The following is a 24,210-nucleotide window of genomic DNA, read 5'->3' on the forward strand; positions in this document are numbered from 1 at the left end:
ATCGCTTGAACCCAGGAGGCGTAGGTTGCAGTGAGCTGAGATCGCACTATTCACTGCACTCCTGCCTGGGCAACAGAGTGAGACTCCATCTCAAATAATAATAATAATAATAATAATAATAATAATAATAATAATAATAATATCAACCAGTGCTCATGTTGTCTGAAACTAGGCCCAGTCCAGAAGGGCAAGGCTTGCAAGAGAGGAAGGAGGAATCGCGGAGCAGCAAACCAAAGCCAGGCCTGTGTCTTGAGAGGGCTTCTCACCAAGGGAAGGTATAACTGCCCCTTTTCCTGGCCTGTCCTGCTCTATAGGCATTTGAAACAAAATGTGGACTTTAGGAGGCTGCCTGGGAGGAAGGGGAGCCTGGATGGGGCCATACTTGCGGATCAGGAAAGGGCAGGATCATAGGATGGCTCCTGTGATTTGCGAGAGTCCTAAACAGCGCAGACTGTGCAAGAGAGTTTGAGGGAAGAGTTACCCAGTTGGTCCTCAAATTCCTACTCAAGGTGGCAGGTGGGGAAGATCTGGATTCACATCCTGTCACTACTGTGGACCAGCTGACCCGAGGAGCCTTGGGACGAGCCTCTGGGTCCATATATATTTCACCTTGGGCTGTGGTAAGGATTAAATGAGGAAACAGATGTGATGCACCTACCATTGTTCCGAGCACACAATAGGTGCTCAATAAATAGTGAGCACCTATCAGTGGATAAAACCACTAGGTGGATACCTAATCCAAGGTGATAGGGAACCACCTAGGAAAGAGGATCCCAAATCCTACAGGACAGCCACCTGTGGCGCCTGAAATCAGGAGCACAAAGTGACAGGCAAGGAGCTTCCCGTTGCTGCTGCTTGGTGGGTGGGATGGATTGTCCTAGACAAAGGATCTACACCTTCAGCCCTGGATTCTAGGATGTGAACCACACGCCCATATCCCGCTGCCCCGCCTATCTGTGTCACAGCGACTCCCCTTAACCTCCAGGGAACCAGGAGGAGTGTCCTGGGGTCCAGTGGGCCTGTGGCCGTGGCCGTGGCCATGAGTGGGAAGAGAGGAGCATGGGGTGGGAAGGCTGTAAAAGATGTAAATGGTGTGGTGTGGAGCATGGCTCCAGCTGTCTAGCACTCCCTGGAGCTGGCAGGAGTCCAGGGAAGGGGCCCCAGACTCAGGGCGCCTTTTGTTCCAGGGCTTGGCTATGTAAAAGGTGGGGGAAGGGGCAAGAATTCACGGAACTTGTCCATTCATTGGAGCCCCCGCTGCCAGCAGGTGCGAGAAGGAGGGAGGGAGGGAGGGACTTGGGGCTGGAAGGTTTAGATATGAGAATGGCAGCTCAGCATGCAGTGGATGACAAACAGATTCCTCAGCTTCCATCCTCCAGGGCTGTGAACATTCAAGCCAGCCAGACTCCAGCCTGCTTAGAATGTGCCACGAACTGTTTCCTCTAGCCCCCAATTGGCGTTCCAAACCCCTATCTCTCTTGTCCCCAAATTCCCATTTTCTATGCTCTGCCAAAACACCCTGCTTCCCCAGGACCACTTCCATTGCTGTCTGATTTTCTGAGGCTTTGTTTACTTCTTTCTTTCTTTTCTGTTCCTCTTTGGCTGCTGGGGGCTCACAGCTTCCAGGGCCTTCTCCAAAGCAGTATAGTCCAGCACTAGATGCTGCTTGGACATATCAATTGAGATCCCAGATAAATCAGTATGGGGAGAAGGACTTGGAATCACAAAAACGTGGGTCCGAACCCTGCTTGCCCTTCCCAGCTGGATAAACTCCAGGCAAGTTACTAACCTTTCAGAGCCGCATTCTTTAGGTAAAATGAGGATAATGTTTGTTCCCACTTCTCAGAGTTTTTGTACACATTAAATGCTGAGTTGATGTCTAGAAAGCTCTTTGCACAATGCCTGGCACAGAACAGGCGCTCAATGGACAATAAGCATAGGAAAATAAGGCAGAAAGCCCCTGCAGTGTTTTCATTTGTATTTCCTTGTTCCTAAAGAGATTAATCTTTTTACTGTATGTTTATTAAGTATTTATATTTCTTTCCTCTTTTTTTCTTTTTTTTTTTTTTCTTTTTTTATTTTGAAACAGGGTCTCACTCTGTTGCCCAGGCTGGAGTACAGTGGTGCAATCATGGGTCACTGCAGCTTCCAACTCCTGGGATCAAGCAATCCTCCTGCCTCAGCCTCCTGAGTAGCTGGGACTCCTGAGTAGACAGGGGTCCCACTATGTTGCCCAGGTGTTCTCAAACTTTTGGGCTCAAGAGATCCTCCTGCCTTGGCCTCCCAAAGTGCTGGGGTAACAGTCATGAGCCACCGTGCCCAGCCTATTTATAGTTCTTTTTTTTTTTTTTTTTTGTTGAGACGGAGTCTTGCTCTGTCACCTGGGCTGGAGTGCAGCGGCCGGATCTCAGCTCACTGCAAGCTCCGCCTCCCGGGTTTACGCCATTCTCCTGGCTCAGCCTCCCGAGTAGCTGAGACTACAGGCGCCAGCCACCTCGCCCGGCTAGCTTTTTGTATTTTTCAGTAGAGACGGGGTTTCACCGTGTTAGCCAGGATGGTCTCAAACTCCTGACCTCGTGATCCGCCCGTCTCGGCCTCCCAAAGTGCTGGGATTACAGGCTTGAGCCACCGTGCCCGGCCTATAGTTCTTATTTCTTACATAAATTACCTGTGTTCATCTCTTGGTGGGACAGCTTTATACATTTTGTAATTCTTTGTCATATATGATTTGCAATTTTTCTCTCTTGGTTTGTCACTTGCTTTTGACTTTTTGGTGTCTGTCTTTTTTTTTTTTTTTTTTTTTTTAGACAGTTTATACGGAGTCTCGCTCTGTCGCCCAGGCTGGAGTGCAGTGGCCGGATCTCAGCTCACTACAAGCTCCGCCTCCCGGGTTTACGCCATTCTCCTGCCTCAGCCTCCCAGGTAGCTGGGACTACAGGCGCCCGCCACCTCGCCCGGCTAGTTTTTTGTATTTTTTAGTAGAGACGGGGTTTCACCGTGTTAGCCAGGATGGTCTCGATCTCCTGACCTCGTGATCCGCCCGTCTCGGCCTCCCAAAGTGCTGGGATTACAGGCTTGAGCCACCGCGCCCGGCCTTTGGTGTCTTTCAACATACAAAGTCTCTTTTTCCTTCTATATACCATATTCCCAAATCTGCATTAGTTTCTCAATTTCCACAACATCCTCTCACAGAGGGACCACAGGCGCTATTCCTGTATAGGCTGATTTTCTCAGCATTTTGGGGTCCACACTGACCCTCGCCTTGACCAGTGCACTACCCAGGACTTTATTAGGCCCTCCATTGTTCCCCAGATGTGGAAAACCTGCAGCCAGGGCTGTTTGAATCCTGTAGTATTTTAGTTTTATCCCAAAATGCACACACTCCCCCCTACTGGTTTCTGGAAGGATCACACTCTTTTTTTTTTTCCCCCCCAATTGGTTTATTTGGGGAAACTCTAAAATCTGATTAAGAAATCAGTGTCTGAATGAGAATGTATTTATTTATTTATTTATTTATTTATTTATTTATTTATTTATTGTATTTATTATTAGTTTTTTGAGATGGGGTCTCACTCTGTCTCCCAGGCTGGAGTGCAGTGGCAAGAGCTCAACTCACTGCAACCTCCACCTCCCAGGCTCAAGCCATCCTCCTGCCTCAGCCTCCTGAGTAGCTGGGACCATAGGCATGCACCACCATGCCCAGCTAATTTTTGTGTTTTTGGTAGAGACAGGGTCTTGCCATGTTGCATACACTGGCCTCAAACAACCGGGCTCAAGTGAGCATCCTGTCTTGGCCTCCCAAAGTGCTGGGATTGGCCGGGCACGGTGGCTCAAGCCTGTAATCCCAGCACTTTGGGAGGCCGAGACGGGTGGATCACGAGGTCAGGAGTTCGAGACCATCCTGGCTAACAGCGGTGAAACCCCGTCTCTACTAAAAATACAAAAACTAGCTGGGCGAGGTGGCAGGCGCCTGTAGTCTCAGCTACTCGGGAAGCTGAGGCAGGAGAATGGCGTAAACCCGGGAGGCGGAGCTTGCAGTGAGCTGAGATTCCGGCCACTGCACTCCAGTCCGGGGGACAGAGCAAGACTCCGCCTCAAAAAAAAAACAAACAACAACAACAAAAAACAAAGTGCTGGGATTACAGGCGAGCCACCACACCCCCTGAATGAGAATTTAAATGTCCCCCATTAACCCTCACTTTGGGGCCCAGGACTGCCTCAGGCTGTCCATATCTCAACATCTCAGCCAGCTGCCAGACAGACTGGTCGTAAGATGCATTTCTGAGAAGTATATGTAAATCTTACTTGATGAATTCCATTTTAATGCTGTAAGAGAGATTAAAATTAAAATAAATGTCTTTAATTCTTTTTTTTTTTTTTTTTTTTTGAGGCGGAGTCTCACTCTGTCACCCAGGCTGGAGTGCAGTGGTGCCATCTCAGCTCACTGCAACCTCTGCCTCCCGGGTTCAAGCGATTCTCCTGCCTCAGCCTCCCGAGTAGCTGGGACTACAGGTGCCCACCACCACGCCTGGCTAATTTTTTGTATTGTTAGTAGAGATGAGGTTTCACCATATTGGTCAGGCTGGTCTCGAACTCCTGACCTCGTGATCCACCCGCCTTGGCCTCCCAAAGTGCTGGGATTACAGGTGTGAGCCATCATGCCCGGCCTCTTATAGTTCATTTACTGGGTACTTACCATGTGCCAAGCACTTTACATGAAGCTCTCAATCCTCAGGACCATAAGGAAAGATCAAATTTCTCCATTTTATAGATAAGTAGACTGAAGCTCTAGGAAGTTATGCAGCTTGGCTAAGGTCACCCAGCTGGAAGGTTGCCAGATTCAGCAAACAGACATATTGGAAGCCCAGTTAAATTTGCATTTCATATAAACAATGAATACTTTTTTAGTATTGCATGTCCAAAATATCACATGCCTTATTTTATCTGGCAACCCTTCCCAGATGATAAGTAGTAGAATGTGGCCTAGAATCCAGGTCTCCTGATTCCCTAACCTTCCAGTGGGAGGACTGGGGAGTACTGTGTGGAATTCTTTGGAAAGGAAAGAAACCCCTTGTACTAACTCTTGGACTCCACCTCAGACATATGGAACAGAATCTCTGGGGGTCAAGCCTAGGAATCTGTACTGGGTTTTTTTTTTTTAAGATGGAATTTCGCTCTGTCGCCCAGCCTGGAGTGCAGTGGGGCGACCTTGGCTCACTGCAGCCTCCACCTCTCAGGCTCAAGCAATTCTCCTGCCTCAGCCTCCTGAGTAGCTAGGATTACAGGTGCCCACCACCACACCCGGCTAATTTTTGTGCTTTTAGTAGAGATGGGGTTTCACCACGTTGGCCAGGCTGGTCTCAAACTCGAACCTCAGGTGATTCGCCCGCCTCGGCCTCCCAAAGTGCTGGGATTACAGGCATGAGCCACCGCGCCCAGCAGGAAGCTGCACTTTATAACAAGTATCCTCACCTTCAAACCCCTACTCCCCAAGGATTTTTCTTGAACTTTGAATTTTGAGAGTACTTTTGTCTCTATGCAGCTTGTAGGTGGAGAAGCCCATATTCAGCTGTCCTGTGGCTGCCAATATTCCTAGTATGCTTTTATTTTTTCGAGACGGAGTCTCACTCTGTCTCGCAGGCTGGAGTGCAGTGGCACGATCTCAGATCACTGCAACCTCCGCCTCCCAGGTTCAAGTGATTCTCCTGCCTCAGCCTCCTGAGTAGCTAGGATTACAGATGCATGTCACCACACCTGGCTAATTTTTGTATTTTTGTAGAGACAGGGTTTCACCATGCTGGCCACGCTGGTTTCAAACTCCTGACCTCAGGTGATCTGCCCGCCTTGGCCTCCCAAGGTGCTGGGATTATAGGTGTAAGCCACCGTGCCCAGCCCCTAGTATCCTTTTTACATTCATTCAGTCATCCATCCATAAAACTCCTTGACAGATATTTATTGTTTGAAGGCTTGTCCTGCCAGCCAGGGATAGAAAGGAGAATTGGAGGCAACTGGAGCCCTTGAGGAGCTTCTGTTCCACTGCAGGACACTGACAAGAAAACACACACAATAGGAACACAGGGGGTGTTGGGTTGGACAGCCCCACAGGGGCTATGACAGGATTTGCTTCAGAAGCAGAGGGGGCAGAGTGGGAGCAGTCAGTTGCAAATTTCTGGGGATTCACTTCCGTGGAGTCTTGAAAGGCCAATAATTGTGTTTTCCTACCAAGGGGAGAACAAATGATAACATATAAATTTTAGACAGTGGTTACAATTTGCAATAAGAAATGAACTTAAATGGGCCAGGTGCAGTGGCTCATGCCTGTAATCCCAACACTTTGGGAGGCTGAGGAGGGAAGATCACTTGAGCCCAGAAGTTCAAGATCTATCTCAGCAACACAGTGAGACCCCATCTCTACAAAAAATATAAAAATTAGCTGGACGTGATGGTGCACTCCTGTGGTCCCAGCTACTCAAGAGGCTGAGGTGGGAGGATTGCTTGAGCTCTGGGAAGCAAGAGGTTACAGTGAGCCATGATTGTGCCACTGCACTCCAGCCTGGGCAACAGAGTGAGATCCTGTCTCAAAAAATAAAAAATAAAAATATGGAGGGCCGGGCACGGTGGCTCACATCTGTAATCCTGGCACTTTGGGAGGCCGAGGCAAGTGGATCATGAGGTCAAGAGATCGAGACCATCCTGGCCAACATGGTGAAACCCCATCTCTACTAAAAAAAAATACAAAAAAATTAGCTGTGCATGGTGGCACATGCTTGTAGTCTCAGCTACTCAGTAGCAGGCAGGAAAATTGCTTGAACCTGGGAGGTGGAGGTTGCAGTGAGCCACTGCACTCCAGCCTGGGGGACAGGAGCAAGACTCCGTCTCAAAAAAAATAAATACATAAATAAATAATGAAATAAACATACATTTTAAAAATGCAAATGAAAAGCTGGGCATGGTCGCTCATGCCTGTAATCCCCCAACACTTTGGGAAGCTGAGGCAGGTGAATCACCTGAGGTCAGGAGTTTCAGACCAGCCTGGCTAACATGGGGAAACCCCACCTCTACTAAAAATACAAAATTTAGTGGGGTGTGGCGGCACATGCCTGTAATCCCAGCTACTCTGGAGGTTAAGGCAGGAGAATCGCTTGAACCCAGGAGGCAGCAGTTGCAGTGAGCCGAGACCACGCCACTGCACTCTAGCCTGGGCAACAGAGCAAGACTCTGTCTCAAAAAAAAAAGTAAATGAAAGAGAGTGAGAATGTAGGCTGTGGAGCCAGACATCCTGGTTACATCCAAGTTCCCCCACTTACTAGCCCTATGACCATGTCCATGTCCCCCACCCCATCCTTTCCACGCCTCAGTTTTGTCTTCTGTGAAATCGGGATGATCATATTCTCTTCCTCATTGGTTGGGTGTACAGGTTAAAGGAAATAATCTATATAAAATGCCTCATGCAGCTCCTACTTAGTAAGTATTCAACAGAGGTTAACATTAACAAGCTTCCTCCCTTTACTACACCTTCCCTGCAGCCTACAAATGTGTTATAACAACTTTCCATCCTTGATCCTGGATCCTCCCCTTATTACTGACACATTACCTGTCCCCATTTGCGGCACAAATTTTTGAAAGAATTGTCTGTAATTCCCATTTCTATTTTCTCACCTCCCTGTTTCTCCTGAACCCACTCCATGGAACCTGCTCTTGTCAAGGCCACTGATAAACTTCATATTCATTTCCAGTGGGCAATTCTCAATCCTTACCCACAGCCTTTCAGGAACATTTGACACAGCTGATCCACCCTTGCTTCGTCATCGTCTTCTTTTTTTTTTTTTTTTTTTTTTAATTTAAGAGATGGGATCTGGCCAGGCGCAATGGCTCACACCTGTAATCCCAGCACTTTGGGAGGCCAAGGAGGGTGCATCACGAGGTCAGGAGTTCGAGACCAGCCTGGCCAGCACGGTGAAACCCCATCTCTACTAAAAATACAAAAATTAGCTGGGCGTGGTGGCGCATGTCTGTAATCCCAGCTATTCAGGAGGCTGAGACAGGAGAATCCCTTGAACGCGGGAGGCAGGCAGTGAGCTGAGATCGCACCATTGCACTCCGGCCTGGGTGACAGGAGTAAAACTCCATCTAAAAAGAATACATCTCTAATACTTTTCACTTCCTCTATTGCAAGTACTAAGGTCTCTCAACCTTAGGACTATTGTCTTTTTTTTAAATTTTATTTTTGAGACAGGTTCTTATCCTGTTGCCCAGGATGGAGTGCAGTGGCACAATCATAGCTCACTGCAGCCTTGAACTCCTGGGCTCAAGCGATCCTCTTGCCTCAGCCTCCCTAATAGTCTGGACTACAGTTGCTTGCTACCAGGCTCAACTAATTTAAAAAAAGAGATGAGGTCTTGCTTTGTAGCCCAGGCTGGTATAACGGTCCTGGCTTCAAGCAATTCTCCACATTGGCCTCCAAAAGTGCTGGGATTACAGGCATGAATCACTGTGCCCAGCTACCATTGACATTTTGGTTTTTGGTTTTGGTTTTTTTTGGAGACAGAGTCTCGCTGTATCCTCCAGGCTGGAGTATAGTGGCATGAACTCTATTCACGGCCACCTCCACCTCCCAGGTTCAAGTGATTCTCATGCCTCAGCCTCCCAAGTAGCTGGGATTACAGGCACCTGTCACCAAGCCCAGCTAATTTTTGTATATTTAGTAGAGACAGGGTTTCACCATGTTGGCCAGGCTAGTCTTGAACTCCTGAGCTCAGGTGACCTGCTCTCCTTGGCCTCCCAAAGTGGTGGTATTACAGGCGTGAGCCACTGCGCCTGGCCCACTATTGACATATTGAACCAAGTAATTCTTTGTCACGGGGAGTTGTCCTATGCATTATTGTAGGATACTTTGCAGCACCCACTAGAAGCCAACAGCATCCCCGATTTATGACAACCAAAAATGTCCAGATATTGAACAAATGTCCTTGACTGGTAGGGAGAGTTGGGGAGAGGTATGTGGAGAAGCTAGAGCAAAGTCACCCTGGTTGAGAGACACTTCTCTACAGCTCTGTACCATTCTATAGTCCCCACCAACCTGTCCCTTTCTATAGTCCCAACCATAACTCTCTCTTACCTGAAATACCAGAATAGCTTCCTATCTGGTTTCCCTACCTCCATTCTAGCTCTCCATACAGCAGCATCCAGGGTGATCCTTTTAAATCATCAACCAAATTTTGTCATTCTTCTGTTTTTAACCCTCAATGGCTTCCTGTAACAATAAAGATTCAAATTTTTATAATAGTGTGCAAGACTCTACATGACCTGGCGCTTGTGCATTTCCTATCACTCTCCCCTTGTTCATTGCACTCCGGTCATGCTGGCTTCTTTGCTCTTCCTTGAACATCTCATAAATAATCCCTCCTTTGGATATTTGCATTTGCTGTTCCCTTTGTTTAGAATGCTCTTCCCTCAGAATCTGCATGGCTCCTTCCTTCACTTCACTCAGGTTGTTTGTTCGTGTGTTTGTTTGTTTGAGATGGAGTCTCACTTTGTTGCCCAGGCTGGAATGCAGTGGTGCAATCTCAGCTCACCGCAGCCTCTGCCTCCCGGGTTCAAGCCATTCTCCCGCCTCAGCCTCCCAAGTAGCTGGGACTAGAGGTGCTCACCACACCTGGCTAATTTGTATATTTTTAGTAGAGAAAGGGTTTCACCATGTTGGCCAGGCTGGTCTTGAACTCCTGACCTCATTATCCGCCCACCTCGGCCTCCGAAAGTGCTGGGATTACAGGTGTAAACCACTGCACCCGGCCTCATTTAGGTTATTTAAAACATCCTCGGAGAGTCCTTCCCTGACCACCCTATCCCAAGGAGCACCTCCACCATCATCCTCTCTCCCCATATGTTGGGTGATGGACATGTTGACCCACAGCCCAGATTCCCTTTCAAGGCAGGACTTGTTGCCCCAGCAGCTGGGAGTGCCGTAAGCAGACAGCCTTCAGCTATCAGCTCCTTTGAGAATTGCCTCAGCTACAAGAGAGAATGTGCCCAAGGGTACACCCTTTGCAAGATATCCCACGCCCAGTGACTGATTGGGGTGGAGTAGAAAGGAGGGCCACTGTGGCCCAACAGGAAGCAACTGAGATGGGCCATGTCCACTCTGGTGCTCCCCATGGGGTCGGCTGAGGCTGTAGTAGGGCCTGCCTCTCAGCTTGATTCCTCCCTCTGCCCAATCATGCTTCCTTCATCTCCCTACCAAGATGCAACCTCTATAGTCATTGAACATGAGAAGCATTGTCTCAGGGTGTGGGTCAAGTGGACCCTACCTGTGACACCCACTGTACTTTTCTTAGCACTATCTGATTGATATTTAATATCGTTTTGTATCTGCCTAAGTTCTGTGAAGACAGATACTTTGTCTTGAAACTGCAGCACCTATGCCTGGCACATACAGAGTAGTTGCTCAGTAAATACTTTTTGTTTGCTTTTTTGTTGTTTTGTTTTGTAGAGACAGGGTCTTGCTATGTTGCCCAGGCTGATCTCAAACTCTTGGCCTCAAGCAGTCCTCCCGCCTCGGCCTTCCAAAGCACTGGGATTATAGGCGTGGCCACCACACCCAGCCAGGTCAATAATTACTGAATGTTCAACGAATCATCACTGTCGCCGGTCAAGGTGGCTCATACCTGTAATCCCAGCACTTTGGGAAGCTGAGGCAGTTGGGTCACATGAGGTCAGGAGGTCTAGACTAGCCTGGCGAACATGGCGGAACCCCATCTCCACTAAAAATACAAAAAAATTAGCCAGGCATGGTGGCACATGCCTGTTATCTCAACTACTTGGGAGGCTGAGGCACAAGAATCGCATGAACCTGGGAGGTGGAGGTTGCAGTGAGCCAAGATCGCACAGCTACACTCCAGTCTGGGCGACAGAACAAGACTCCGTCTCAATTAAAAAAAAGAAAGAATTATCACTGTCATTTCCTTACTACTGTTGGGGCTCAGAAAATAATACCCCAAAGTAAGGCACTTTGGCATGCTGATACTTTGAACTGAAAGATATTGGAAGGACGGCCGGGCGCGGTGGCTCAAGCCTGTAATCCCAGCACTTTGGGAGGCCGAGACGGGCGGATCACAAGGTCAGGAGATCGAGACCATCCTGGCTAACACGGTGAAACCCCGTCTCTACTAAAATACAAAAAATTAGCCGGGCGTGTTGGCGGGCGCCTGTAGTCCCAGCTACTCGGGAGGCTGAGGCAGGAGAATGGCGTGAACCCAGGAGGCGGAGCTTGCAGTGAGCTGAGATCCGGCCACTGCACTCCAGCCTGGGCAACAGAGCGAGACTCCGTCTCAAAAAAAAAAAAAAGATATTGGAAGGACCTCAAAAGCAAAGTCTCGTTCTTCTCTTCTCCTGTACTTCTTTCTTCTGCTTCCCTTCCTCTCCCAAGGCAGGCCATAGAAACTAGAACCCTTCTTCTTCAAAGCCAGCCATAAAACCTAGAAATAGGACTTTAACCTTGCTCCATCCTTCTGTGTAGGAGCTGGCCATAAAATTATCTGACCTACCTTGTCTGAAAATAGATCATAAGACCTTCATTTCAGAAGGGGCCCTGCCCTAAAACCCAGGAGAAAGGAATGCCACACGAACAGGCCAAGAAGAATCTGAACACAGGCCTTGCTGGGTTTCCCCACTCAGTCTGTTACTATTAGATCATTCCCTTTCTGTCTAATCATGTTTCAACACAGCTGTCATGCTTCATTGAATCTAAGCATATAAACGAACAGTTTTTGGCTGGACGCGGTGGCTCATGCCTGTAATCCCAGCACTCTGGGAGGCCGAGGCATGCGGATCATAAGGTCAGGAGGTCAAGACCATCCTGGCTAACACGATGAAACCCCGTCTCTACTAAAAATACAAAAAAATAAAATTTAGCCAGGTGTGGTGGTGTGCACCTCTAGTTCCAGCAACTCAGGAGGCTGAGGCAGGAGAATTGCTTGAACCAGGGAGGTGAAGGTTGCAGTGAGCCAGATCGTGCCACTGCACTCTAGCCTGGGCCACAGTGCAACACTTCATCTCAAAAAAAAAAAAAAAAGAGAACAGTTTTTTTCTTGAGTCTTGGGTCTTCATTTCTGAAGGCTCCCATGTCACATACAATTTTAATTAGATAAATCTGATATGCTTTTAGATGGACATGGTGGTGTGTGCCTGCAATCCCAGCTACTGGGAAGGCTAAAGCGGGAAGATGGCTTGAGCCCGTAAGTTCAAGGCTGCAATGAGCCATGATCACGCCACTGTACTCCAGCCTAGACAACAGAGCAAGACCTTGTCTCTAAAACAAAAAATTAAAAGAGAAAGTTATAAATTTCTTATGCTTTTCTCTTGTTAACCAGTCTTTTGTTATAGGAGTGGTGGCCATGACCCTTCTGATAGGGAGGAAAGTTATTACACCTTTCCACCCTTCAATACTCCAAGATTACTCTATGGTTGGGGAGTCCTTGGGTTATATCTAATATAAAGGCTCCAACTGTTTTTTGCTTTTTGTTTTTGAGACAGGGTCTCGCTTTGTTACCCAGGTTGGAGTGCAGTGGCATGATCTCAGCTTCCCAGGCAGCTGAGACTACATGCTTGCACCACCACACCCAGCTAATTTTTGTTTTTGTTTCGTAGCAATGAGGTCTTGCCATGTTGCCTAGGCTGGTCTCCAACTCCTGAGTTCAAGCAATCCTCCTGTCTCAGCCTACCAAAGTGCTGAAATTACAGGCATGAGCCACCATGCCCAGCCAAGGCTCCAACTTTTTAACAGACTTGCAGGGGCCATAATCTTTCCAAAATGATTCCAGGGTGGAAACAAGCCAAGATGGTTTCAGATCTAGAGGACTTGACAGCAGGGCTCTGCTCAGCTGACAACTCTGTCCCTCTTGCTCACAAATTTAATAGGCTGTTCTCACTTGGGGAAGATGCCACCGTCCTGTGAACTAGCTACACCGCAGGCATTTTGACCTGGTCAGCCCACAGGATACATTTTAGATTAAGCAGCTATTCTTGAGTAGTTTTACACACTTTCATGTTTTTTAAGAACATTCACATTGCTCAGGAATTTCTTCTTTTTTTTTGCTCAGGAATTTCTTAGGATGGCCACTAGATGTGGGTCACTTTATCATTCTAATTTTATATACAGGGAAACCTAGGTCAGAGGAGTAGCTTCATTCATCCCAGAAGTGTTTAGTGAACACCTTCTATGTGCCAGGCACTGGGCTGGGTATTGGAGGTTGACTAGGCAAGTTCCTTGGCTAGCAAGGGGAACAGACAGGTCCCACTCTGTCTATAAATGAGGTGTGAACCAAGAGCTTGGAGAACCAGAAGATAAAATGATTGCTTCTCTTTTAGGGTATAACCTCTGAAAAACTTTTATTGTATAGGTAACATTTTAAAAAACAAAACACAAGCCAGGCACGGTGGCGCATGCCTGTAATCCCAGCACTTTGGGAGGCCAAGGCAGGCAGATCATGAGGTCAGGAGTTCGAGACCAGCCTGACCAACATGGTGAAACCCCGTCTCTACTAAAAATACAAAACTTAGCCGGGTGTGGTGGAGTGAGCCTGTAATCCCAGCTACTCAGGAGGCTGAGACAGGAGAATCACTTGAACCCGGGAGGTGGAGGTTGCAGTGAGCCAAGATCCCGCCATTGCACTCCAGCCTGGGCACCAGATCGAGACTCTGCCTCAAAAAACAAACCAACAAAAAAAAACACACAGGCCAGGTGCAGTGGTGCATGCTGGTAATCCCAGCACTTAGGGAGACTGAAGAAGGCAGATCACTTCAGCCCAGGAGTTTGAGACCAGCCTGGGCAACAAGGTGAAACCCCATCGCTACAAAAAATAACAAAAATCAGCTGGGTGCGGTGGCATGTGCCTGTAGTCTCAGCTACTCTGGAGGCTGAGGTGGAAGGATCGCTTGAACCTGGCAGGTCGAGGCTGCAGTCAACAAAAACTACATCACTGCACTCCAGCCTGGACTACAGAGTGAGATCTCATCTCAAAAAAAAGAGAGATTAAAAAACAAAACACTTAAACATCCAGGCTCTTTGGTCAAACTGCCTTTTGCTCTCTCCATTCCTTGCATTCTGAATTCCTACAGATTGCAATCATCTTCAGTGGGTGCACACTTATGCACACACAAACATGCTTTTAAAAAACAAAATAGGCCGGGCGCGGTGGCTCACGCCTGTAATCCCAGCACTTTGGGAGGCCGAGGGGGGCAGATCACAAGGTCAGAAGATCGAGACCACGGTGAAACCCCATCTCTACTAAAAATACAAAAAAAAAAATTAGCTGAGCGCGGTGGCGGGGGCCTGTAGTCCCAGCTACTCCGGAAGCTGAGGCAGGAGAATGGCCTGAACCCGGGAGGCGGAGCTTGCAGTTAGCCGAGATCGCGCCACTGCACTCCAGCGTGGGCGACAGAGCTAGACTCCGTCTCAAAAAAAAAAAGAAAAAGAAAAAGCCGGGCGCGGTGGCTCAAGCCTGTAATCCCAGCACTTTGGGAGGCCGAGATGGGTGGATCACGAGGTCAGGAGATCGAGACCATCCTGGCTAACACGGTGAAACCCCGTCTCTACTAAAAAAATACAAAAAACTAGCTGGGCGAGGTGGCGGGCGCCTGTAGTCCCAGCTACTCGGGAGGCTGAGGCAGGAGAATGCCGTAAACCCCGGAGGCGGAGCTTGCAGTGAGCTGAGATCCGGCCACTGCACTCCAGCCTGGGCGACAGACGGAGACTCTGTCTCAAAAAAAAAAAAAAAAATATGGAGCTTATCTTCTTTTAAACTTAGCCATATTTGGGATATATCCAAAGATGTTAATTGCAGCATTATATGTATAGCAAGAGACTATAACCCACTAAAATGTCTGTCAATAATAGCAAACTAGATATATAGTTCCTCTGCAGAGACAGTCCCTGACTTATGATGGTCCAGTTTGACAATGGGTTTGTCACGAACTTAACAGTGGAAAAAAGTAATTACCTAAATCTGTGTATGCTGGCTGGGCGTGGTGGCTCATGCCCGTAATCCCAGCACTTTAGGAGGCCAAGGTGGGTGGATCACCTGAGGTCAGGAGTTCAAGACCAGCCTGGCCAACATGGTGAAACCCCATCTCTACTAAAAACACAAAAAATTATCCAGGCATGGTGGCAGACGCCTGTAATCCCAGCTACTCAGGAGGTTGAGGCAGGAGAATTGCTTGAACCAGGAAGGAAAAGGTGACAGTGAGCCAAGATCGCACCACTGCACTCCAGCCTGGATGACAAGAGCGAAACTCCATCTCAAAAATAAAAAAAGTCTGTATATGATGATATGGAACAACTTCCAAGATATACTACAAAGTGTAAAAAGCAAGCTGTGGCCTGGAGCGGTGGCTCACCCCTGTAATCCCAGCACTTTGGGAGGCCGAGGCAGGCAGATCACCTGAGGTCAGGAGTTCCAAGACCAGCCTGGCCAACATGGCGAAACCCCGTCTCTACTAAAAATACAAAAATTAGCCAGACATGGTGGAGCACGCCTATAATCCCAGCTACTTGGGAGGGAGTAGCTTGACTCCAGGAGGCAGAGGTTGCAGTGAGCCAAGATCACGCCACTGCACTTCAGCCTGGACAACAGAATGAGAGTCCATCTGAAAAAACAAACAAACAAAAAAAAACACGCAAGCTGCAAGACAGAGTGTTTAAAAGGAAAAGGAGGATTTGTGTTTGAGTGTGGGTATGTGTGAAATATATTAACACATATAAGTTTGCATATATATAAAACATTTCTGGAAAGATTCCTAAGAAGCTGTGAATAGCTTGGCTCTGGGGTGGAAGACAAACTCATTTTTCATTATATGCCCTATCATCTTTTGTGAAATTTTTTTTAACCACATGCTTTTCAATTTTTCAATTAAAAAACTAGTTAATTAAATGAAACAATAGGGCATAGACATCTTTCAATGTTTAATATTAATGTCACATTTAGCTCTTTTTTTTTTTTTTTTGAGGCGGAGTCTTGCTCTGTCGACCGGACTGGAGTGCAGTGGCCGGATCTCAGCTCACTGCAAGCTCCGCCTCCCGGGTTTATGCCATTCTCCTGCCTCAGCCTCCCGAGTAGCTGAGACTACAGGTGCCCGCCACCTCGCCCAGCTAGTTTTTGTATTTTTAGTAGAGACGGGGTTTCACCGTGTTAGCCAGGATGGTCTCGATCTCCTGACCTCGTGATCCGCCCGTCTCGGCCTCCCAAAGTGCTGGGATTACAGGCTTGAGCCACCGTGCCCGGCCACATTTAGCTCTTATTATTGCCAGGTAATGTTTAAGTCTTAGTATCTATTAACTTGTTTATTCCCCACAACAACCCTCTGATGTGGAAACTATTATTACCCTCATTTACAGTTTTAAAAAACTGAGGCTGGGTGCAGTGGCTCATGCCTGTAATCCCAGCACTTTTGGAAGTCAAGGCAGGAGGAACACTTGAGGCCAGGAGTTCAACAGCCTAGGCAACATAGTGAGGCCTTGTCTCTACCCCCTCAAATTTTTTTTAAAGAACATTTTAAAAACCTCACCGGGTGCAGTGGCTCACACCTGTAATCCCACCACTTTGGGAGGCCAAGGTGGGCAGATCACTTCAGGTCAGGAGTTTGAAACTAGCCTGGCCAGGATGGTGAAACCCCATCTCTGCTAAAAATACAAAATTTAGCCGGGTGTGGTGGCACATGTCTGTGGTCCCAGCTACTTGGGAGGCTGAGGCAGGAGAATCACTTGAACCCGGGAGGCGGAGGCTGCAGTGAGCCAGGATCATGCCACTGCACCACAGCCTGGGCGACTGAGCAAGACTCTGTCTTAAAAAAAAAAAAAAAAAAACAGAGGCAGCATGCCCCAAAGGTCACACAAATACCAAGTGATAGAGTGGGGATTTGAACCCATGTAATTTGGCTCTGAAGTCCATGTTCTGAATCACTATGGCAACATTACTTCTCCTTTTTTTTTTTTTTTTTTTTTAGATGAAGTTTTGCTTTGGTTGCCCAGGCTGGAGTGCAATGGCACGATCTCGGCTCACCACAAACTCCGCCTCCCGGGTTCAAGCGATTCTCCTGCCTCAGTCTCCCGAGTAGCTGGGATTACAGACATGTGCTACCACGCCCAGCTAATTTTGTATTTTTAGTAGAGACGGGGTTTCTCCATGTTGGTCAGGCTGGTCTCGAACTCCCGACCTCAGGTTATCCGCCTGCCTCAGCCTCCCAAAGTGCTGGGATTACAGGCGTGAGCCATGGCACCCAGCCATCTCCTTCTTATTAATAGCTGCAAAATATATTCTACAAAGTAAGGGTGTCATATTTTGTTTAACTGCTCCTCCTTTGATAAGCATTTTGGTTGCTTCTAGGATTTTGTTATTACCTTCTATGCTGTAGAAACATCCTTGTGGTTGACCCTTTGTCCTTTGTGCTTTTGGGTAAAGATATTTATGAGAATTCCTGGAAATGAAACTACCGTATCATCTAAAATTTGGTAGTTATTACCAAATTATTTTCCTTTTTTTAAAAAGACATCAATTTGTCTTCCCTTTATCTATATATAAGAATGAGGAAGTAGCACAGGACTCTAGTAGCTGAAATAAGGGAAGTTCGGTCCCATTAGAAACAGTATAAGCAGAGACAGTGACCTGCGGGTTTTTAAATTTTATCTATTTACTTTTAGAAACAAGGTCTCGCTGTGTTGCCCAGGCTGGAGTGCAGTGGTATGATCATAGTTCAATGCAGCCTGGTCCTGGGCTCAAGCAATCCTCCTGCCTTAGCCTCCGTTGTTGAGGCTGCAGTGAGCCTTAGCCTCACTGTGTGTTTTTTGAGGTTAGGGATTGTCTTGTTTATCTTTGTTCAACAAATAGCACAAGAATCATTTAAGGGCTTTAAGAGGACTGTTGATCTAGTTTACATTTGCACACATTTCTCTGGCTGCTTTGTAAAAACTGGATTAGAGCAGGGGGAAATTCAAGTGTAGAAACCCAGTTAGAAGGTTTTGCAAATATTTGTTAAACAAATAGCTATTATGCTGTTATGAGTGCTTCTGGAAAATGGGGACAGAGTCGTGTGAACACAACAGACATGATCCATGCCCTCCTGGGGTGGAGCGAGAGAGGCATGAATGAAGTAAACTCACAAAATGAAAATATAACCAGCTACGATAAATGCTAGAAGCAGGGAAAAGTGAGGTGCTGTGGGAGGAAACAATAAAGGGTGGTTAGGAAAAGACTCTCTGGGGAAGGAACATTCACAGTGGGGATGGAAGGAAGAATAAAAATCAATAGAAGAGTAGAGGAAAACAAGGTTTGTTTTCTAGCCCCTAAAGAGGTTCAAACAGAAATTAGCTGGGCGTGGTGGCATAAGCCTGTAATCCCACCTACTTGGGAGGATGAGGCACAAGAATCACTTTAACCCGGGAGGCAGAGGTTGCAGTGAGCTGAGATCATACCACAGCATTCCAGCCTGGGCAACAGAGCGAGACTCTGTCTCAAAAAAAAAAAAAACAGAAGTTGGAGCAATAGGCAAGGCCAGGGCATAAGAAGCCTTGAAGAGCAGGGCGCAGCGGCTCGCGCCTGTAATCTCAGCACTTTGGGAGGCCGAGGCGGGCAGATCACTTGAAGTTAGGTGTTTGAGACCAGCTTGACCAAAATGGCAAAACCCCATCTCTACTAAAAATACAAAAATTAGCTGGGCGTGGTGGCAGGCACCAGTAATCCCAGCTACTCAGGAGGCTGAGGTAGGAGAATCTCTTGAACCCAGGAGGCAGAGGTTGCAGTGGGCCGAGATCACACCACCGCACTCCAGCCTGAGCAACAAGAGCGAAATGTCTCAAAAAAAAAGAAGCCTTGAAGGGCTTTAAATGGACTGTTGATCTGGTTTCCATTTGTTCAGATTTCTCTGGCTGCTTTGTAGAAACTGGATTAGAGCAGGAGGAAATTCAAGTATAGAAACCCAATTAGAAGGTTTTGCAGAAGGACATGAAAATGAGATAATAGTAGCTGGCCTAAAAGGGTAGAAGAGGAACCTATAAGCTAAAAGAATGTTAAATGACATATGATCAATTGCAATGTGTAGACCTTATTTGGATCCCGAATTTTTTTTTTTTTTTTTGTAGAGATGGGGGTCTAGCTATGTTGCCCAGGCTGGTCTTGAACTCCTGGGCTCAAGCAAACCTCTGGCCTTGACCTCCCAAAGTTCTGAGACCACAGGTGTGAGCCACTGTGCCCAAGTAGATTTTGAATTTTTTATTTTTTTTTATTTTTTTTTATTTTTTATTTTTTTTGAGACGGAGTCTCGCTCTGTCGCCCAGGCTGGAGTGCAGTGGCCTGATCTCAGCTCACTGCAAGCTCTGCCTCCCAGGTTCACGCCATTCTCCTGCCTCAGCCTCCCGAGTAGCTGGGACTACAGGCGCCCGCCAACACGCCCGGCTAATTTTTTGTGTTTTTAGTAGAGACGGGGTTTCACCGTGTTAGCCAGGATGGTCTCGATCTCCTGACCTCGTGATCCGCCCGTCTCGGCCTCCCAAAGTGCTGGGATTACAGGCTTGAGCCACCGCGCCCGGCCACTTGAATTTTTTAAAAACCTAGAAAAGAAAAAAATAAAATAAAAAGAAAATATCGATCACAGTTATGAGCGAATTAGAAATTTGAACTAATTTTAAGTTGGCCCTAAACCTGGTGGCTCACGCCTGTAATCCCAGCACTTTGGGACGCTGAGGCGGGCAGATCACAAGGTCAGGAGTTTGAGACCAGCCTGGCCAATATGGTGAAACCCCGTTTCTAGCAAAAATACAAAAATTAGCCAGGCATGGTGGTGGACGCCTGTAGTCCTGGCTGCTTGGGAGGCTGAGGCAAGAGAATTGCTTGAACCCGGGAGGCACAGGTTGCAGTGAGCCAAGATTGCGCCACTGCACTCTGCCTGGGCAACAGAGCGAGACTCCGTCTCAAAAAAAAGAAAGAAAAAATTGGATCTTATCCAAAAGATAACTCTGAAATATAAACTCAAATATTAACATCCAATATGATATATGGCCTTTTGCTATGCTTCATTATGATTTTTTCTATACAGATATTTACATCTACATTTATTTTCATAGTTGAGATCACATTTTACATCAAGTTTAGTATTGGTGTAATACTTTTTTTGTTCAATGCAATACAATCTGTTTTATTGTGAAAGCTGAATTGAAATTAAAAGATCTATAAAAAACTGTCATTTTTGGCTTTCAAAAGCACCACTCTCATAATCAAAAAAGGCCACAATAGGGCCAGGCGCAGTGGCTCATGCCTGTAATCTCAACACTTGGGGAGGTGGAGGCGGGTGGATTAACTGAGGTCAGGAGTTCGAGACCAGCCTGGCCAACAAGGTGAAACCCCATCTCTACCAAAAATATAAAAAATTAGCCAGGAGTGGTGGCGGGTGCCTGTAATCCAACTACCCAGGAGGCTGAGGCAGGAGAATCACTTGAACTTGGGAGGCAGGGGTTGCAGTGAGCTGAGATCCAGCCTGGGCAATAAGAGTGAAACTCTGTCTCAAAAAAAAAAAAAAAAAAGGGCCACAACAGTTAAGATTGTATTACTTGATTTTACTGTATACTAAGTGGTGGGCACAGAGCAATTGTCCTTATAAAGTAGACAATTAGCTTCACTCAGAACATTTTAAATAATGCACATTAAAGCAAGTATTCATTTTACAAGTTGTTCTGCAATCTAAACATACAATAGCTTGGAGAACAACACTTAGAAAACAAAAGCCAATGTAAAAAGACAGATTAAAACAACTAGAGGCCAGGAGCGGTGGCTCTCCCCAGAAATGCTAACACTTTGGGAGGCTGAAGCAGAAGCATCGCTTGAGCTCAGGAGTTCTAGACCAGCCTGGGCAACATAGTGAGACCTCATCTCTATTAAAAAAAAAACTTAAAAATTAGCTGGGCATGTTGGTGCACACCTGTAGCCCCAGCTACTCAGGAGATTGAGGTGGGAGGAGTTGGAGACTGCAGTGAGCCATGATTATTATCCCACTGCACTCTACCTGGACCACAGAGCAAGAACCTGTCAAAAAAAAAAACCCCCCCCCCCCCCCCCACACAAACCAACTACAATTAGAACAGTATAGGTTTTATACGGCTTCGATTTCATAGTTTTCTTAACTGCATCATCAGTGTCAGAAATCTGTTCCTGGCCAGGTGCAGTGGCTCACACCTATAATCCCAGAACTTAGGGAGGCAAAGGTGGATTACTTGAGCCTAGGATTCAAGACTAGCCTGAACAACACAGTGAGACACCTCCCCCCACACCTGCCTTCTCTAAAAAAAAATTTTTTTTTAATTAGCTGTGTATGATGCCAGCACCTATAGTCCCAGCTACTAGGGAGGCTGAGGTGGATCACTTGAGCCCAGGAGATGGAGGCTGCAGTGAGCTGTGATCCCACCACTGCACTTCAGCCTGGGTAACAGAGCAAGGCTCTGTCTCAAAAAAAAAAAAAAGTGTGTGTATATATATATGTGTGTGTGTGTGTGTGTATATATAGATATAATCTTTAAATTTAAATTTAAAAAGTTTTTAAATTTTAATTTTAATTTTAAAAAATCTGTTCCTTCAGCTGGCTCCCTTGCTCCAGATTCAAGGAAATACCTTCTCTTCCTGGTTTCATTTCACCTTCTGGATCCATCCAATTATCTAATATCAATTCCCCTTTAAAATCCCAAACACTGGCCCGGCATGGTGGCTCACACCTGTAATCCTAGCACTTTGGGAGGTCAAGGCAGGCAGATCACTTGAGGTCAGGAGTTCGAGACCAGCCTGGCCAACATGGTGAAACCCCGTCTCGACATAAAAGACAGAAATTAGCCAGGCATGGTGGTGAGTGCCTGCAGTCCCAGCTACTCGGAAGGCTGAGGCAGGAGAATCACTTGAACCCAGGAGGCAGAGATTGCAGTGAGCCAAGATCATGCCATTGCACTCCAGCCTTGGGGGACAAGCCTAAAAAAAAAAAAAAAAAAAAAAAAAAATCCCAAACATGAATGTACCACATTTTCCTAACCTGAAACATCAGGTTATCATCTGTGCTGTTGCTGCTGTTCTCTTTGGAAGATGACAGAGCTCTTCAATTTTCACCAGTCTTTTGCTTCTTTACAGGTCTTTCTGGAGCAACCTGCTTTTTCCTCTTTAACTTTTTGTCAACATCACTGTCAGAACCACTGCTAGAAGACCTTGAAGAAGCAAGTTCCTTTGATTTGCGCATTGCTGTGCTCCACTGCACTTCAGTAGCCAAACACCCTCCCGCTTGCTCACTGGCAACACTGGTGTATTACTTCTTCTTCCTCTTTTTCTTCTTCTTTTTTTCTTTTTTCTTTTTTGAAATAGAGTCTCGCTCTGTCACCCAGGCTGGAGTGCAATGGCACAATCTCAGCTCACTGCAACCTCCGCCTCTCAGGTTCAAGCAATTCTCCTACCTCAGCCTCCCAAGTGGATGGGATTACATGTGCCCGCCACCACACCTGGCTAATTTTTGTATTTATAGTAAAGATGGGATTTCACCATGTTGGCCAGGCTGGTCTTGAACTCCTTACCTCAGGTTATTTGCCTGCCTCAGCCTCCCAAAGTGCTGGGATTACAGGCGTGAGCCGCTGTGCCTGGCCTGCTACTTCTTAAAAGTTTATAGTAATAGATAATGCTGAGGCACCCTGGGACAGTAATGCCACTGAATACCAAACTAGGACATTTTTTAGAGTGAAAGGGGACAAGATCTGTAAACCTGGATTACCCTAGAGAGGTGAGGTTGCTTGCTTTAATACTTTGGTTGCCTTATTAATTTTTCAAAAATTGCATCCTATTTTTTTGGTTTTCAAAATAAGAAAGACATACTTGAATAAAGTTATTTCCTCTTCAAAGTCTTCCTAGATTCCACTTTTCCCCATGCTGAGTTAAATGCCTCTCTCGTTGGTTCTGGGGCAGTGGTTCTCAATGCTAGGGGGTGAGGTAAAGCTCCATTCCAGTAAAGCTGGAATTTTGGTCCTTTCTCCCCAAGGGACATTTGGCAATGTTTAGAGACATTTTGGGATGCCTGGGTCACAGGGAATGCTACTGGCATCTAGTGGGTAGAGGCCTGGGATACAGCTAAACATTCTACATTGCATAGGAAAGCCTACTCCACAAAGAATGATCAGGCCCCAAAACTTAATGGTGCCAAGGCTGAGAACCCCTGCTGTAAGATATGTTTGTCACAGCACTTCATAAAGACAGCTGTAGGCCAGGCGCGGTGATTCACACCTGTAATCCCAGCACTTTGAGAGGCCGAGGTGGGCGGATCAACTGAGGTCGGGAGTTCGAGACCAGCCTGACCAATGTGGAGAAACCCCGTCTCTACTAAAAACACAAAATTAGCAGGGCATGGTTGCACATGCCTGTAATCCTAGCTACTCAGGAGGCTGAGGTAGGAGAATCGCTTGAACCCGGGAGGCTGAGGTTGCAGTGAGCCGATATCACACCATTGCACTCCAGCTGGGTCAACAAGAGCAAGACTCCGTCTCAAAAAAAAAAAAAGACAGCTGTAATTGTCAACTGATTGACCTACCCAGCTAGACTGCAACTTCCATAAAGACAAGTGATACATGTATGTTGTGGAGTGTTTGGCATGCTGTTGAAACTTAATAAGGATCGGAGGAAAGTCAGAAGATACATCCAGATTCAAATTTAGGGACCTATGAGATCATGCTGTTTTTTTTTTTTGTTTTTGTTTGGTTTTTTTGAGCCATTTCCCACCTCCCTTTGGGTACTAATCAGTCAACTGATAAGCATTTCATTCATTCAACTATCTTATCCATCGATCATCATCATCTATTTATTTTTGAGACAGGGTCTCTGTCTGGAGAGTAGGCTGGAGTGCAGTGGCACAATCACGGCTCACTGCAGCCTTGACTTTCCGGGCCCAAGTGATTCTCCTGCCTCAGCCTCCAGAGTAGCTCGGACCACAGGCGCTCGCCACCATCCCCGGCTAATGTTTTTATCTTTTGTAAAGGCGGGGTCTTGCCATGTTGCGCAGGCTGGTCTCGAACTCCTGGGCTGAAGCGATCCTCCCGCCTTGGCCTCCCAAAGTGCTGGGATTGCAGGAGTGAGCCACCGCGCCCGGCTGGAATCCAAATTTATACTTTTTTAAAGATCATGCTGGCTTCTCTGGGAGAATATATAAAACATC

General features: G+C 46.8%; 1 protein-coding gene and 1 pseudogene across 1 annotated transcript in view; both read right to left on the reverse strand.

Annotated features, from left to right (window-relative positions):
• VRTN (vertebrae development associated) overlaps positions 1–901 on the reverse strand; it is a 28,372-nt gene extending 27,471 nt beyond the window's left edge. The window contains exon 1 of the mRNA XM_023230308.2: positions 897–901. The gene's annotated coding sequence lies outside the window, so the exon portion shown is untranslated. The remainder of the gene's footprint in view (positions 1–896) is intronic.
• LOC111555009 lies at positions 899–22,269 on the reverse strand (annotated as a pseudogene).
• Positions 22,270–24,210: the final 1,941 nt, after the last annotated feature.

This window comes from Piliocolobus tephrosceles, chromosome 6 (genome assembly GCF_002776525.5).
Source record: "Piliocolobus tephrosceles isolate RC106 chromosome 6, ASM277652v3, whole genome shotgun sequence".
Taxonomy (NCBI): Eukaryota; Metazoa; Chordata; class Mammalia; order Primates; family Cercopithecidae; genus Piliocolobus; species Piliocolobus tephrosceles.